The 17284-nt window shown below is 40.0% G+C and overlaps 1 protein-coding gene across 5 annotated transcripts in view; it reads left to right on the top strand.

Moving 5' to 3' along the window:
* The window catches only part of Amph (amphiphysin), a 230741-nt gene that overhangs the window by 9151 nt on the left and 204306 nt on the right, over positions 1-17284 (top strand). For 2 of the 5 annotated variants that reach the window (XM_087591431.1, XM_087591430.1), the window contains exon 2: positions 6162-6418. The gene's annotated coding sequence lies outside the window, so the exon portion shown is untranslated. 5 annotated transcript variants of the gene reach the window in all.

The raw sequence follows: 17284 nt of genomic DNA, 5'->3' as shown, positions 1-17284 counted from the left end.
TTCAAAAAGTCTACCTAAATGTCAGAGACACCATTCAGTTTTCTGGAAGCCAAACTGGCTTCCAGTTACTTTTGGAAGTATGTCAAAGACCAAATGGCTTCCTTACTGGGTATAAGGTACATGTGTGGATGCTTGCATAGCATTATGTAGTCTGTGTAATCTGACTCTACACAGAATGGTTTTTATTTATAGCTGTGCTCATTGATGCAGCAATTTTAGCAGACATAGGAAGATGAAATTCTGGCTAATAAACCATTGCTTTTTCTTTTTTAAGTTAGCAATAGATGAGTGAGTTTGAGAAATATTTACAATTACTCTTATCATGTCCATTTTGTTATGGTCTGAAAAAAATAATTAAATTGCTCGAAGTGAAGACAGGAAGTGATCAAAACTCAGAGGAAGATTTGGATCTACTAGGAGATTCTCCGTTTTCCAGGAAACATTGTTTTCTTGAAGGCTTGTGTCCACTATTCACAGCAGACATTGATTCGCAGTTTCTCATCATGCTTTTGTTGACTTTGATCTAGGCAGTGAAGGCTTGAGAGAATAGGAATGTGTTCTCTTCTTTTTTGTGTTTTTATAAGAGTTCAAAAGATTAGTGTTAATTTTATTTTACAAATGTTGGGAGAATTCACCAGTGAGGCAATGTAGGTTCAGGTTGTTTTTATTTCTGGGAAGCTTCAATTATTATTAAAATTTTTTGTATGGATAAAGTCTATTGAGACTGATGGTATCTACTTTACTTTGCCTCTGTGAATTTTGGCTAGTTACTTTAAATACATGAAATAATACAGTACTATTTATCTGACTAATAACTGACATGTCTCAATGTAAGAATTGTGCAAAGCTAGGCCTGGTAGTGCCTGCCACTGATGCGAGAATGGGATGCAGGCAAAAGAGCAAGAACTCACGCTCACTCTCATCTACAGAGCTTGTCAGAGGCCAGCCTTGGCTTCTAACATCCAAAATTATTTATACATTTCCCATAGAATTCCTTTAGAAAGTACTTGTCTTACAAATCTTGCCTTTTTATTTACTTAGTGTCACTTGAAGGACCAAGTTTTATATGTTAATACGGTGACTTTGTAATTTTATTTGTAACTTGTGTCATTAGTGTCTTGTCTAAAAAGTCTTTGCTTAGTCCCAGGTCACAAAGCTGTTCTTCAATTTAATTTGTAGTTGTAGCCCTAAACCAGGTATAGAGTGCCCTATGGATTAAGTTCGGACCTAAGTGTGAGGGGTCTGATTATTTTCATGTTTTATTTTGTGTTTTTGAGGCACATATATGTCTAATTTCCTCAGAATCATTTGCCATAAAAATTATCAGTTCCCCAAACATATTGTATAAGCACCTTTATTACCAGCAGCTGACTGAGGATACATGAGGATAAATGGCTTAACATTGGTCAAGTCCTGCTGTCCATCCTTTTCCTAAAACTGTATCATGCTGCCTTATGTTACATTAAACATTGAAACTGCACAATTAGCTTCACCCACACTGTTCTTTTTCAACTGTATCAGCTCCCTTAGGTGCTTTGCAAGGCTAACAGTGTTGGGAACAAGTTGACAATTGCTTCAAAAGTCAGATGGAATTTTTGAATAAAGACTCCTTTGAATGAATATAAGAAATGAAGAAAGATTATTATATTTGGACCTTCATTCCACAAACATAGAATGTTTCTTCATTTATTTACTTCATTTTTTTTGTGGCAATAAACAATAGCCTTTGGTATACAAATCTTGTACTTATTAAATATATTTCTAATTATTTTATTCTTTCATTCCAATTATAAACCTACTGTCTTGGGAACTAACTAGATTTCTATGAGAACTCTAATTTTTTCCAAAAGTGGTACTTCAGCGTGTGGGTTAGGTTTTTATCAAGTTGCCACAAGCCATGGTTATCCAGGAAAAGGGAATATAACTACCTCTATCAGATTGTACCGTGGGCACACCTGTGGAGCATTTTCTTGAATAATGATTGATGTGTGCGGACCCAGCTTGCTGTGGGTGTTTTACCCCTGGGCAGGTTTTGGGACTGTACGAAAAAGCAAGATGAGCAAACCACGAAGAGAAATCCCATTAGCAGTACTCTTCCATAGACTCTGCTTCTGTTTCTGTGTCAGTTCCCTCTTATGATGGACTGTGAGCTGTGAGAAGAAATAAACTTTCTTCTTCAAGTTGCTTTTCATTATGTTGTTTTGTCACAATAGAAAGTGCACAAGGACCCCCAGTGACGTATTTATATTACCTTTAATAGGAGCCATCTTTTAGAGGTGCCACCACTTCCCCATCAGTCCACTGGGAACCACTTTCTACCCAAAGAGTTTTAGGAGGCATCTTAGATAGAATGTCACTGCTGTGAAGAGACACTATGACCAGGGCAACTCTTACAAGAAAACATTTCATTGAGGTTCAGAGGTTCAGTCCGTTATCATCTTTTCTAGAAGCAAGGCAGACATGTTGCTGGGGAAGCCAAGAGTTCTACATCTTGGTTGATCTACAAGCAGCAAGGAGAAACTGGATTCCACACTGGGTAGAGTTTGAGCATAGGAGACATCAAAGCCTGCGCTCAGTGACACACTTCCTCCAACAAGGGCACACCTCCTAACACTGCCACTCCCTGTAGGCCAAGTATTCAAACACATGAGTCTGTGGGGGCCATATCTATTCAAAGCACCTCAGGAGGACACAGTCAGTCACAGCAGTATGTTTTGAATACATCTTTAGGGTAGACACAGTTTAGCTTTTGGAGGTATTGCCCAAAGTGGTATTATCAAATTTACACTCTGATAAAATTGTGAAGTCTGTCTTTTAGTTATAAGTTAGATATTTTGAACCAAGTCTTCCTGCTATCCTTTACCCAAAGTTGTCATTAACCTGTCAGATATGTCATTTTCTCTATATTTTATGTATGTGTATCCATAGGGACATGTCTCCCCACAGACTTGTATTTTAATTAGGTGGTAGGGGAGTGGTCACTTTTTAATTCCTGCTGCATCACCCTTATGTAGAGGAGTTGTGTAGGTGTTGTCCAGATGGGTGAGGATCAGGAAGATTGTGCTACAAACCGTCCATAAAGGTAAGGATCATTTATTCTGCTATATTTTTGTTCCCTGTTCACTGGGCATCCCACGAGTGGTGGCTTTTTCTTCACTTGAACATGGCATTCTAACTCATTATCTGCATTTCTGGACTTAGCCAAGGTCCAATGTCATGACATTATAGCCTCATACTGGGTCACTGAGAGTCACCTGGCTGAACAAATGGAATCTGATGCAAAAGCCCATGTGGCTACTGCTATGGCAACTGGAGTCATCTTCTAATATGTCAGGTTTCCCAGCTTGGCCTTCAAGTACTCGTGTCTTCACCACATGAGTATAATGGGCAGCTTTGGGGAGGTAAACTTCACGTCTCTTTATCTGGTTACACTCTGCAGCCACAGTTACATAGGTGTGTCCCTATGCTGAGGCCATCCAAGATGAGATCTTTCTGTGGTGTTCAGTAGGACATAAAGACATAGCTCTCCTCTAATCCTGACATGATCCTCTCTTCAAAGAGGAGATGGAACAATTGAGACTTTTCCCTCACCTCTTCTTTAGTCCTTGGAAAGGCTCTCTTCTTCACTCCCTTATATGTTTCTCACACAGACCTTGTAGCACTGTCATGCATGGGAGGAAGCAGCATTAACCCCATGAGGAAGGGCTTTAGAGGCTAGGGCTTCCAGGTTTTATTTTCCTTTATGGTCAGGAACACTCTATCTCTGAAGAACTCAGTACAGGACCTCAAGGCAGTAACCTGGATGCAGACACTGAAGTAGAAGCCACGGAGGAAAAATACTGCTTATTGATTTGTTCTCCATGGCTTTCTCAGCCTGCTTCCTAACATAACTCAGGACAACCAACCCAAGGATGCCATAACCTGTGTGCTGGTCTCTCTTTCATAAATCATTAATCAAGAAAATGTTCTTCAGAGTTTCCAATAGGCCAATCTAGTAGAAGTGTTTTCTCAATTGATCCTCTTCCCACTTAACTGTAGCATGTGTCAAGGTAAAAAATGAAACAGCAGCAGCAGCAGCAGCAGCAGCAGCAGCAGCAGCAGCAACAACAACAAATCCAAATCATTGAAAAAATTCCTAGTGCTGAAAGGTTTCAGTTATTGTAGAATATTCCATGTGGTGTTTTTTTTTCTTGAGGGCTGGGGGTTGCACTCGGGACCTTCTGCCTACCAGGTTGATTACCAGGTTACCCTTCTGGGCTGGTAATTTTCTCTAGATGGTTGCAGTTGGTTCTGGGGATGGGGGTGCGTGTGTATAAACCCTCTTGCTTCTACTCTGCATTTTGAGGAAGTCACTTTCACCTTAGAGCCTTTATATGTCAGTTAGTTGACTATGTGTTCTGTGTGTGTGTGTGTGTGTGTGTGTGTGTGTGTGTGTGTGTGTGTATGTATATATATATATATATATATATATATATATATATATATATTATGTTTAGGGATACTCAGCCACACTCCTTTTACTTTATGGATGCCTTTTTTCTTGATATGCTACGTTTTTCTATGCAAAGCTAACTTTTATGACAATCTGATTTTTGTTGCATGAGAGTCTTATGGTATCTGAGAAGGAGGAATTGTAGTTTGGATTCTTAGGGTCTCAAAGGATGATTTGTATAAAACATAAAGAATATCTGAAGTAATTTAATTTATTATAAGATATCATCATATAAGATTGAAACAGCTTATCTCAAACTGAATACCAAAGAAGTAAGAGAAATATGTTCCATCAAAAACAACCTCATAAACTGAAAAGAATTGAGCCAAGCATGGATGCGTGTGCCTTGACAGAATGACAAAGAACAGTTTTCTGCAAAAAAACCCAGATACTTTCAAAGTCATTAGAACACTGTGTGAGTCCTATATATGCTTAGTAGTGGCTTATTTTTAACTGAATTTTACAACCTCTACTTGAGACAGTATGTTGAAAGTGGAGTTCTTTAAGAAGGGTGCAAAAATGACTCAGGCACAGTGGAGAAACCTTCACTTCAGAATAGGAGACAAGAAGCAGATGATAAAATACTTAAAAGGTGTCTAGACGATCTGTTCCTCTGTGTTAGTTTGAATGAAAATGTCCTCCAGAGACTCAGGTGTTTTAATACTTAGTCTTCAGTGGAACTGTTTGGATGAATTTAGGAGGTGTGGCCTTGCTGGTGGAAGGAAGAAGTCTTTGAGGTTTCAACAGCTTCCCATAGTTCCTTGCCTGCTCTTTGCTTCTTGCCTTTGGGTTAAGGTGTGAGCTCTCAGTTTGCTGCTATCGTCATCATGCCTGCCCATTGCCATGCTTCTTCACCATTACAGAGTCTTAACCTTCTGGGAACATATGCCCAAATAAAGCCTTCCCTCTATGAATTGCCTCCATGCTAGTACTTTATCACAGCAATAGAAGAGTAACTAATATGAATCTTATTTTATTTTATTTTTTAGGTAATACATCCCTTTAAAATGAAGGTAGTTTTGTTTGATAGCAACAGTCTGTCAATGGATGATGTTGACATTTGACCTCTGGGTCCTATTTCTATGTGAATGACCCACCTGTACAGGGTCTGATTACAATGGGAGGAGCTGAACACTTTGTCGGGGGGGGGGGGGGGGGGGCGGGGTTAATTAGAATGACTACCACTCTACAGAAAGGGAAGCTTTGGTAAAAGATGAGTTATATGCTGTGGTGATGGGATGAGAGGACACTGAATATTTGGAAGAAGTTTAGATTATCAGTGGGGAAAGCTTTGGAATGTGAATCTCAACTTTCTTACTTCTAGTTATGGGGTGGTCAAGACTTTCTACACCACAGCTGTCCTTAAAATACAGAATGTGATGCAGTTCGGATCCTGCGGTTAGAATAGAGCTAATGTTTCAAAGATTGGCACAGGTTCTGGTACTTCTACAGATTTAAATGCTAGCTATTTTAATTTGTTTGGATGTCAATGTTTTTCCCAAGGTGACATGTGTATGCTATATTTATATATCTTACACCTTCCTTTAGGGTAGATGGTAAAAGGAAACTGTAAGTATATTCTGCACCCATCTATTTGGACCAGATGGGGAGGCACCATGTTTGAACTGAGAACTCCTTGCACCCAACACATATTTTACTTCACTCCCAGGTGTGCTGATGAGCTGCCTCTGACTTCCTGGTCCTGAGAGCATCTGCAGCACTCCACACTCTCGCACATAGGCATGTGAGCTTCTGCCTCAGCCATAGGTGGAAGAAGTCACAGAACCTTCTGAGAATCATAGATTCTCTCTCCTGGAAAGACACATCCAGCTGTAGAAAGAAAGACACCCACCCCGTTCCTATTTCTCTGGAAGTTCTGTATGTACCAGCATTTATTTCTGAGAAAAAAAGTTGTTGAGACTCCAGGTAAGGACTTGGATACAGCTTATAGCATTTCATCTCTGTCCTGTATTTAAGCTCCAAATACGTCTTTGCAATTCTAGTAGCCTTTTCACAATGATGGTGTTAAATAAAACAAAAAAGCAATCTTACTAGAGGATCACTGGGTTTCAGATATTTGAATTCATTGTTTTTTGGAAAGTTGCTTAGATCCTGCAATGGGTGCTCATTTGTAAGTTCTAGAAAGCACTTAGCTTTAGAGAATATTGGAAATGTTAATATACAATAAAAGTCAAAAGTTTTGTGCCATGCTTATATGTTAGAACATGTTCTCAGTGCAAGGAGGGGCTGTTTTTCAAATCACAGAGTTCTGGCAGACTCTAATCTCGGTAGGTTTGTATTTCAGTGGAACTACCCTGCTTTGCATGGCCTTTCACTTGTCTTTTATGAGAGTCTCTGGATTTCTTTCATGCAATGCTCTTTATTCCTTTCACTACATTTGAATATAGTGAGTTTTAAGAGATGCTTATGGAATGAATGAACTGATGATTATTGGTCTATTTTTTGATGGGAACTAAAACTAAAGTGTTATTTTTAGAAATGGGTTTCTAAGAATATAAATGCAACCCGCAATTATAACCCTGAAATGTGTGTGTGTGTGTGTGTGTGTGTGTGTGTTTGTGTTCATGTACTTCATACAGTGTAATCCAAATTTTCTTAAAATAGATTTTTAGTTTTTTGAAGTTGAGATGAAATTAGCTTTAGATGCACGTCTTCTGGTTTTTTTCTCAGTGTCCTTGGAGAAGATAGGTTTGAGGATGGGTCATAGTGTCATAGTTGGAAACAGATCTCTCACTCACTGTTCTCATAGAGTGTTAGTGATGACCTCAAGTACATCACAGTGCAGCAGCATTGACATAAACCTCCTGAGCTAGTGGCCACTGTGGTTGAGCCGGGCAAGAGGATTTCTAGATCAACTGGAAGATCAGAGGAGTCCTAACGCATGGCTGTCAAGGTGCATCAAGGACCTTTTCCAGTAGTATAGTAAAACAAAGAAAAGAACGCCTCCATGGATGATGTTGGCCTTTTCATACAGAGTCAGCTGTGTGTGAGTCCTGTGTGTGTGTGTGAACATGCCTTTCATTGTATTGACTGGTGCTGAGAATATCGCTATTCGAGACAACCCCGAATTCAGAGCTGAGCTAATTTCAGCCACCCGTCCCTCTGAGGCTTGCAGTGCAATGCTCTGCTTTCTCACCAGCATCTTACTCTTTTAGCCAGTGGGGGAAAGGCAAGAGCTCCTTGATTTTTAAGCTTTAAGTTCTTGCTTTAGTAAAGTAGTTAATATAGTAACAAAAAGCCCACAGTTCATTGGAATGACTGGTTTTGCTTAGAAAACACATATCTCCTTTGTCACCTTTTCTTTAGAAACTTCATTTCAAGCATTGATTTCACAAGGGGAAATGGACAGGTTGAAAGTCACTATAGTGGCCTGTATCCAACTGCTGATTCATTCTGGTCATATGGTTTAAAGAGATGAGCTACCAAGACATTTATGTGTATTGTGCATGGAATGTTCCTTGTCACACAGAGGCCCTTTTCCCACTCACTCTTTTTTCCCTGAGACCTTACTTCTGGTTCTTCTGTAGGATGTTAGGATTGATAAGCGGTGTCTGTAATGGCAGTGATATCAGCATATTGGAGGATTGGATGATGTCATGGTTTGAATGAACCCCTATGGGCTCACATGTTCGAATACTTGGTTCTCAGATGGCGGAACTGTTTGGGAGTAATGAAGAAGTGTGTCACTCGGAGCAAGCTTGGGGAATTCAAAACACTTGTGTTATTGCCAATGTGCTCTATGCTCCCTGCTTATGGATCAGAATGTAATGTCTCAGCTTGTGCTCCATTTGCCTGCTGCCATGTCCTCACTCTGCCATCAAAGGGCTAACCAAACCCCAGACCTGTAAGCCCAGTTAAACTCTTCCCTTTATAAGCTACCCTGGTTATGGCTTCTTATCACATCGCTAGGACACTAATACATACGGACATGTAAAATAATTCTCCTTTTCTCTTTCAAGCTTGGGAGATGTTGTAGGGAGGTGGTCAGGATAGTAAGTATGCTGCAAAGTTATGTAATGGAAGCACAAGGAGCTACTCAGTGAGGAGACGTAGCTGAAGCCAAGCCTTTGCCAGGCAGTTAGTTACTTTGTCTAAACAACAGACAGGTGGTATTGTTCTCAGAGCTTCTTCAAAAAGCTGTGAGAGGCAAATAGAGAGAGGGCAGTCAGCACACCCGGGAGCCATGGTGAGGCAGTACTTGGACAGCTGTCCATGGAGCAGAACTCCTGGGCTCCCTTGGCAGCTCTCACAAGGGACTTTAGGAAAGCTGTAAAAAAGGCACGTACAAACTTTGTCATCTAAGTGATCCCTTGGGTATACTAAGGGAGGAAGAGAGGGGAAGAAAGCTCTATCTTATAACTACTTTGCAAAGATTTGATACATGGAATTTGCAATGGGTTTAGTGTTTACAACACCAAAATCCAACTGGCAAAGTCTAGGTATTAGAAATCTTAGATTCTATGTTTACTGACTTCAGCGATCTGTGAAATTCCAAGAAAATCAATTACTAGAAAGTTGTACAAAGTTCCTGGTGTTCATCTCACTACTTCTAGACTCTCTTTACTTTCATGCTATTGCCTGGTCATAAAACAGATGACTTAGCAGAAAGTGGCCTCTTCTCCAATAACAGAAACAAACTCTCCACATATCTCTCCATCACCCACATCATCCACCTCCTTTGGTCTACCATGTGGTCTACCATGCTTCTGGGGGCTGCTTATTCTCTACTCATGGCGGTCTCCTTCCTGGCAGCCTCACACCTCACATTTGTTGTGGCATAATTTAAAAAAGCACATAACCGGTTCCCGAGAGAGTTCCCACTCTGCATGGATCTGTGTGCTCTTGCTGTTTTTCTGTCAGCTGCTTTCACACACTGACACACTGTCTCTTTGGCTGGTTGTTACCACGCCTGAGACTCATATCACATTCTGTGGGTCGTGCTAGCATGGCCCCACACCACACTAGCCCCACACATTCTATAGCCTAGCAAGGCTTCCTGTCATGGACTCTGCTCACGGTCCCAACAACCCAGTGAAAACAAGACTCAACAACCCCAACAAACCCAACAATCAGGTTTATATGTTAATTATTCAACGTATAATACATCCACACCACTAACTTACATCCAATTGATAAGGATATAAACCACCCACCTAGATAAGATACAGTTTGCTCATCTAGAGCAGAATCCTCTACACATCCATCCCTTAAGAATAGGCATAACAACCTGTATCTATGTAGAGATGCATGATGAGGATTGTTTACGTCTGCCTCCATGTTGCTTCTCCTGCTGCTCTCCTTTCGCTCAGGTCTCCTCCCTCTCTAAAACTTTTCTCCCACCCATCCTTCCTTCTTGTCCAATGACAGGCCTCATTCTATCTTGTACCTGCCTTCACCTGCATGATGACATCAACCTACACACATTCCCAAATTATAATGTCATTAATGTTTAAACACACATTTAGGTATGTTTTTAACATTTGCAAATTCTGTTGTGGAAATTTATTTAAAAGGTATTTTATGATTAAGAAATTGTGGTGACCATAAGGGCTGGTTAAATGGCTTGATTGTGGGTGCAATCAAGGTTTTTGGGGATCGGATAAGCTACTTTTCTGTTGCTGTGATAAAGTACAAAAGAAAACTTAAGGAGAGAGGGTTTATTCTGGCTTATAGTGGATAGAGTCCATCATGGTGCAGAAGGCATGGCTACAGGGACGGAAGATGAGGCAGCAGGAGCAGAAAGCTGGCTGATCACATTTTCATCCATACACAGGAAACAAAAGAGGACAAGAAATGCAGCTGAGTTTCAAAGGTCAAATTCAAAGTGTTCCTTCCCCACCCCAGTGCCCCATTCAGTCCAGCAAAGCTCCACATCCTACAGGTTCCATAACCTTCCCTAACAGCACCACCAATTGTAGACCGGGTGACTAAATACATGAATACATGTGTGTGTGTGTGTTTGTGTGTGTGTGTGTGTGTGTGTGTGTGTGTGTGTGTGTGTGTGTGTGTGGTTAAGTATCATTCAAACAACCACAGGGATCTTTAGAAACTGATAAAGTTGGGAAAAGCTTCAATTCATGTAATTTAGATCTTAGTAACTATCTCCATAAGCATATACTTTGTCTGCCTTTTTGGATTCCTGGGAGATTGATGGTTGTCACAAGAGTCAGTTTTTTTTGAAGAGTGGGGAGTGAAGTGATTACTAGTGTGGGCAATTTCAAAGGAATTGAAAATAGTTGTGTAACAAAATGATGTATTATCTCTCCTTTCTGTCTGTGGGTTCCACATACCTGCATTCAGCAAATTAGACATATGCCAGCAGGTCATTGCTCCCTAAGAGAAGCGTGTATACCACTGCATTGCACTGCTATAACTGACTTCGACATGGCTTGAAGTACACGGGAGGGATAGGTGTGTAGGTTATATGTACACACTGTGCACTTTACAGAGAAGACTGTGTGCATCCCAAGATTTTGTATTGATACATGGAATGCTATAAGTTTGCTCATATGCGTCAACTGTACTCAAGTGTTCACAGGACTACTGTTCATAATCCTCAAAGGTGGAATTCTCCCGAAGTCTAGACATTGAGCAATGGGTAATTAATGTGGCTATCATATAATGAAATATGACTTAACCTTAAAAATAAATGATTCTGTAAACTAGTAGCATGGGTAAACGGAGAAAGCTATGCTAAGTAAAACTGGGAAGGAAAGACCTTAGACACAAAAAACATGTATTGTATAATTCTGCTTCTAGGAAATATCATAAATGGAACATTCACAGGGAGAGATGGCAGATTAAGGGTTAACAGTTACTTGTGGGGGAATAAAGATTTGCTTCATGATGAATAAGGATTCCTTTCGGGTGATGAACCACTCTGATGTAGACATTGATGAAGGTCACACAAGGGATGCCCTGAGTACCATCAGATCGCACCTAAGAAGGGTGAACTTTATATTGAATTTCTGTACAAACCCAAGAAAAAGCAAAGAAAACAATTAAACTAGAACCAAAACTCCTCCAAAGGACTGAGGATGTAGCTCAGTTAATGGAGTGTTTGCCTAGCATTTCTATGACCCTATACTTCATGCCTAGGACTATATAAGCAAGATATAGTGTATAACCCTGAAATACCAGCATTTGGAAATCAGAAAGAGGAGGAACAGAGTTTAAGGTCATCCTTGGTCCTATACAGGGTTTAAGACTAGTCTAGACTACTTACGATTCTGCCTCAAAAGCAAAATCAAAAAAAAAACTACCACCGAAAACATGACAAACAACTAACCAATCAAATAACAGCAGATAATAGAACTTACAATATAAAGACTAGAGGCTATCACAAGAACTATGGACACCTAAAGAATGCTGAGAATGGCAAAAATAGTCTTCCCAGGGAAGAGCAAGATCAAGGAGCGGTATGGGAGGATTTAGAGGGAAAATGATGTAATTATATTATAATCTCAAAAATAAAAGAAGGAATTAACAAATCATAGAGGCCAGAGCAGAGTGACCTAGACTATAGCCCCGTTTTCTCATTTATTTGCTGTGTAAGGTCACACAACTTACTTGATACCCCTGCTTTCCTTTTTTGTTTGTGTGTAGTGTAGTCATAATATGATTGTCGACACTATCTACTTGTGAGGATTGGGATTGTACCTGTAAGAAATGGTGCTTCTACAAAGGATAATAAATGGTAAAGCCCAACATAAGGAGGCAAGCTATACCCTAGAAGAAGCAAGAAACTAATCGTCTTGGCAACAAAACAAAGAGAATGAAAGCACACAAACATAACCTCACTTCCAAATATGAATATAACGGGAAGCAGTAATCACTATTCCTTAATATCTCTCAATATCAATGGCCTCAACTCCCCAATAAAAAGACATAGATTAACAAACTGGATACGCAACGAGGACCCTGCATTCTGCTGCCTACAGGAAACACACCTCAGAGACAAAGACAGACACTACCTCAGAGTGAAAGGCTGGAAAACAACTTTCCAAGCAAATGGTCAGAAGAAGCAAGCTGGAGTAGCCATTCTAATATCAAATAAAATCAATTTTCAACTAAAAGTCATCAAAAAAGATAAGGAAGGACACTTCATATTCATCAAAGGAAAAATCCACCAAGATGAAGTCTCAATCCTAAATATCTATGCCCCAAATACAAGGGCACCTACATACGTAAAAGAAACCTTACTAAAGCTCAAAACACACATTGCACCTCACACAATAATAGTGGGAGATTTCAACACCCTACTCTCATCAATGGACAGATCATGGAAACAGAAATTAAACAGAGATGTAGACAGACTAAGAGAAGTCATGAGCCAAATGGACTTAACGGATATTTATAGAACATTCTATCCTAAAGCAAAAGGATATACCTTCTTCTCAGCTCCTCATGGTACTTTCTCCAAAATTGACCATATAATTGGTCAAAAATCGGGCCTCAACAGGTCCAGAAAGATAGAAATAATCCCATGCGTGCTATCGGACCACCACGGCCTAAAACTGGTCTTCAATAACAATAAGGGAAGAATGCCCACATATACGTGGAAATTGACCAATGCTCTACTCAATGATAACCTGGTCAAGGAAGAAATAAAGAAAGAAATTAAAAACTTTTTAGAATTTAATGAAAATGAAGGTACAACATACTCAAACTTATGGGACACAATGAAAGCTGTGCTAAGAGGAAAACTCATAGCGCTGAGTGCCTGCAGAAAGAAACAGGAAAGAGCATATGTCACCAGCTTGACAGCACACCTAAAAGCTCTAGAACAAAAAGAAGCAAATACACCCAGGAGGAGTAGAAGGCAGGAAATAATCAAACTCAGAGCTGAAATCAACCAAGTAGAAACAAAAAGGACCATAGAAAGAATCAACAGAACCAAAAGTTGGTTCTTTGAGAAAATCAACAAGATAGATAAACCCTTAGCCAGATTAACGAGAGGACACAGAGAGTGCGTCCAAATTAACAAAATCAGAAATGAAAAGGGAGACATAACTACAGATTCAGAGGAAATTCAAAAAATCATCAGATCTTACTATAAAAACCTATATTCAACAAAACTTGAAAATCTTCAGGAAATGGACAATTTCCTAGACAGATACCAGGTATCGAAGTTAAATCAGGAAGAGATAAACCAGTTAAACAACCCCATAACTCCTAAGGAAATAGAAGCAGTCATTAAAGGTCTCCCAACCAAAAAGAGCCCAGGTCCAGACGGGTTTAGTGCAGAATTCTATCAAACCTTCATAGAAGACCTCATACCAATATTATCCAAACTATTCCACAAAATTGAAACAGATGGAGCCCTACCGAATTCCTTCTACGAAGCCACAATTACTCTTATACCTAAACCACACAAAGACCCAACAAAGAAAGAGAACTTCAGACCAATTTCCCTTATGAATATCGACGCAAAAATACTCAATAAAATTCTGGCAAACCGAATTCAAGAGCACATCAAAACAATCATCCACCATGATCAAGTAGGCTTCATCCCAGGCATGCAGGGATGGTTTAATATATGGAAAACCATCAACGTGATCCATCATATAAACAAACTGAAAGAACAGAACCACATGATCATTTCATTAGATGCTGAGAAAGCATTTGACAAAATTCAACACCCCTTCATGATAAAAGTCCTGGAAAGAATAGGAATTCAAGGCCCATATCTAAACATAGTAAAAGCCATATACAGCAAACCAGTTGCTAACATTAAACTAAATGGAGAGAAACTTGAAGCAATCCCACTAAAATCAGGGACTAGACAAGGCTGCCCACTCTCTCCCTACTTATTCAATATAGTTCTTGAAGTTCTAGCCAGAGCAATCAGACAACAAAAGGAGATCAAGGGGATACAGATCGGAAAAGAAGAGGTCAAAATATCACTATTTGCAGACGACATGATAGTATATTTAAGTGATCCCAAAAGTTCCACCAGAGAACTACTAAAGCTGATAAACAACTTCAGCAAAGTGACTGGGTATAAAATTAACTCAAATAAATCAGTTGCCTTCCTCTATACAAAAGAGAAACAAGCCAAGAAAGAAATTAGGGAAACGACACCCTTCATAATAGACCCAAATAATATAAAATACCTCGGTGTGACTTTAACCAAGCAAGTAAAAGATCTGTACAATAAGAACTTCAAGACACTGAGGAAAGAAATTGAGGAAGACCTCAGAAGATGGAAAGATCTCCCATGCTCATGGATTGGCAGGATTAATATAGTAAAAATGGCCATTTTACCAAAAGCAATCTACAGATTCAATGCAATCCCCATCAAAATACCAATCCAATTCTTCAAAGAGTTAGACAGAACAATTTGCAAATTCATCTGGAATAACAAAAAACCCAGGATAGCTAAAGCTATCCTCAACAATAAAAGGACTTCAGGGGGAATCACTATCCCTGTACTCAAGCAGTATTACAGAGCAATAGTGATAAAAACTGCATGGTATTGGTACAGAGACAGACAGATAGACCAATGGAATAGAATTGAAGACCCAGAAACGAACCCACACACCTATGGTCACTTGATTTTTGACAAAGGAGCCAAAACCATCCAATGGAAAAAAGATAGCATTTTCAGCAAATGGTGCTGGTTCAACTGGAGGGCAACATGTAGAAGAATGCAGATCGATCCATCCTTATCACCCTGTACAAAGCTTAAGTCCAAGTGGATCAAGGACCTTCACATCAAACCAGACACACTCAAACTAATAGAAGAAAAACTAGGGAAGCATCTGGAACACATGGGCACTGGAAAAAATTTCCTGAACAAAACACCAATGGCTTACGCTCTAAGATCAAGAATCGACAAATGGGATCTCATAAAACTGCAAAGCTTCTGTAAGGCAAAGGACACTGTGGTTAGGACAAAACGGCAACCAACAGATTGGGAAAAGATCTTTACCAATCCTACAACAGATAGAGGCCTTATATCCAAAATATACAAAGAACTCAAGAAGTTAGACCGCAGGGAAACAAATAACCCTATTAAACAATGGGGTTCAGAGCTAAACAAAGAATTCACAGCTGAGGAATGCCGAATGGCTGAGAAACACCTAAAGAAATGTTCAACATCTTTAGTCATAAGGGAAATGCAAATCAAAACAACCCTGAGATTTCACCTCACACCAGTGAGAATGGCTAAGATCAAAAACTCAGGGGACAGCAGATGCTGGCGAGGATGTGGAGAAAGAGGAACACTCCTCCATTGTTGGTGGGATTGCAGACTGGTAAATCCATTCTGGAAATCAGTCTGGAGGTTCCTCAGAAAATTGGACATTGAACTGCCTGAGGATCCAGCTATACCTCTCTTGGGCATATACCCAAAAGATTCCTCAACATACAAAAGAGACACGTGCTCCACTATGTTCATCGCAGCCTTATTTATAATAGCCAGAAACTGGAAAGAACCCAGATGCCCTTCAACAGAGGAATGGATACAGAAAATGTGGTACATCTACACAATGGAATATTACTCAGCTATCAAAAACAACGGCTTTATGAAATTCGTAGGCAAATGGTTGGAACTGGAAAATATCATCCTGAGTGAGCTAACCCAATCACAGAAAGACATACATGGTATGCACTCATTGATAAGTGGCTATTAGCCCAAATGCTTGAATTACCCTAGATCCCTAGAACAAACGAAACTCAAGACGGATGATCAAAATGTGAAGGCTTCACTCCTTCTTTAAATGAGGAAAAAGAATACCCTTGGCAGGGAAGGGAGAGGCAAAGATTAAATCAGAGACTGAAGGAACACCCATTCAGAGCCTGCCCCACATGTGGCCCATACATATACAGCCACCCAATTAGACAAGATGGATGAAGCAAAGAAGTGCAGACCGACAGGAGCCGGATGTAGATCACTCCTGAGAGACACAGCCAGAATACAGCAAATACAGAGGAGAATGCCAGCAGCAAACCACTGAACTGAGAATAGGTCCCCCGTTGAAGGAATCAGAGAAAGAACTGGAAGAGCTTGAAGGTGCTCGAGACCCCAAAAGTACAACAATGTCAAGCAACCAGAGCTTCCAGGGACTAAGCCACTACCTAAATACTATACATGGACTGACCCTGGACTCTGACCCCATAGGTAGCAATGAATATCCTAGTAAGAGCACCAGTGGAAGGGGAAGCCCTGGGTCCTGCTAAGACTGAACCCCCAGTGAACTAGACTATGGGGGGAGGGTGGCAATGGGGGGAGGGTTGGGAGGGGAACACCCATAAGGAAGGGGAGGGGGGAGGGGGATGTTTGTCCGGAAACCGGGAACGGGAATAACACTTGAAATGTATATAAGAAATACTCAAATTAATAAAAAAAAAAAAAAGAAATGGTGCTTGACCTGTATGATTAGATATATTCCTATCAACATACGCTGCAGGCAGTTGGGATATCATTGTGTGCACTAACTGATTATTGAATTAAGATACCACAATGAGAAGAAATACTAATCAGACCGTCTTTAAGTTCTTTTGGGGAATAACATATAACATGTGATCTGCTGCAGTAAACTTATAAAGCCTTGATAAATGAAATCATGAAATCAAAGGGATAGTATTTTGTATGATACAGACAAGAATTTTCTAGAGATGCTGGGTTTTTGTTGTTGTTGTTGTTTTTATCTTATTCTTTAATATCATGGCAGCTGGACACCCTAGAAGCCTTCTTTCCTACCCAGACTTTAATCTGCATTCCTCTTTGGTTCCTTCCATCAGTCTTTCTGCACTGAGTGTATCCCG

This window comes from Rattus norvegicus, chromosome 17 (genome assembly GCF_021556685.1).
Source record: "Rattus norvegicus strain SHRSP/BbbUtx chromosome 17, alternate assembly SHRSP_T2T, whole genome shotgun sequence".
Taxonomy (NCBI): domain Eukaryota; kingdom Metazoa; phylum Chordata; class Mammalia; order Rodentia; family Muridae; genus Rattus; species Rattus norvegicus.
Note: the sequence above shows the minus strand (reverse complement) of the source record. Positions and strands in the feature narration are given on the sequence as shown.